The sequence below is a fragment of the Eurypyga helias genome, unplaced genomic scaffold (assembly GCF_000690775.1).
Source record: "Eurypyga helias isolate BGI_N326 unplaced genomic scaffold, ASM69077v1 scaffold4860, whole genome shotgun sequence".
NCBI lineage: Eukaryota > Metazoa > Chordata > Aves > Eurypygiformes > Eurypygidae > Eurypyga > Eurypyga helias.
The window spans coordinates 11,101-11,874 of NW_010223726.1; positions in this window are offsets into that span (position 1 = coordinate 11,101).

Below are 774 nucleotides of genomic sequence, written 5' to 3' on the forward strand. Positions count from 1 at the left end.
TTCACCTCTAAGTAATTATTTGTAATAACGTGTAGTATTTCTTACGCTATCATCCTTCAAGAAACTGCTCTTGGCAAAATAAAAACATTATTTCCTTGGAGGGTTGTATTTATGTAAATACTTAATAGACTGTGATTAAATTAAATTAGCACTATGTACCCTCTTCAGACTTGTGTATATCATCCTGTCCTGTGATCTCTGGGCTAATGACTATCTGGATGAAATTATTTGCGGGTTTTTTTTTGAGAGAGTGGAGAAAATTAAATCGATAAAATCAATTATTAAAGTTAAAAGTGAGGGGCAACCAGACTTCGATTTTTGTAACATTTCAATGGTGATATTATATTTTGAATCACTCTTTCTATTGCGAAGGCTGGTAGAAAGAAGGGCACTTGTGCTTTTAATACTTTCCATTGTAAAGGTAGGGACACACTGGGTTAGACTCACACGCTATCCGGGCCAGTAATTCGTGTGTAATACAGCCCAGAGACAGATGGCTCAGAGGAAGGTGCAGGGACCTGCAGTCAGAAGTAAGGGCAATGCTCTCCCTCTAGCATGAGGATAATAAATTTGTTCATGCAGATAGAGCAGCCTCCTGAAGATTCATCTTGTGGTGCCAGAAATAATGAATAAACCCTTCACAGAATTTTCTGTCTATTGTGCGGAGGGATTCTGAAATACAGCAGAAGCTCCCAAGTCTGTCCCTTACTTGAAGCTTCGGTGTAACAAAACGTGATAGCTGCTGTGACTTGTAGGTGATGCACGGGGCTGGGG